The sequence below is a fragment of the Galeopterus variegatus genome, unplaced genomic scaffold (genome assembly GCF_000696425.1).
Source record: "Galeopterus variegatus unplaced genomic scaffold, G_variegatus-3.0.2 Scaffold15989, whole genome shotgun sequence".
Taxonomy (NCBI): domain Eukaryota; kingdom Metazoa; phylum Chordata; class Mammalia; order Dermoptera; family Cynocephalidae; genus Galeopterus; species Galeopterus variegatus.
In genome coordinates this window covers 8,881-9,197 of record NW_007742100.1, presented here as the reverse complement: position 1 = coordinate 9,197, position 317 = coordinate 8,881, and positions in this window count along the sequence as shown.

The following is a 317-nucleotide window of genomic DNA, read 5'->3' as shown; positions in this document are numbered from 1 at the left end:
AATGGTTTGTAGTTTTCTATTCCTGTCATATCTTTGTCTGGTTTTGGTATTGTAGTAGTGCGGTCTTCATAGCATAAGTTGAGAAGTATGTCATTTTCTGTTCTCTGAAATATATTATAGGAAATTGGTGTAATTTTTTTCTTAAATGTTTGGTTGAATTCACCAGTGAAAACATCTGGGCCAAATGCTTTTTCTTTAGGAGGTTATTATTCACTCAATTTTCATAATGTAAGCTTAATCAGATGTGTAGTTCTTCTGTGTGTTTGGACAAATTGTTTCTTTTGAGGAATTGATCCATTTCATCTATGTTATCAAAT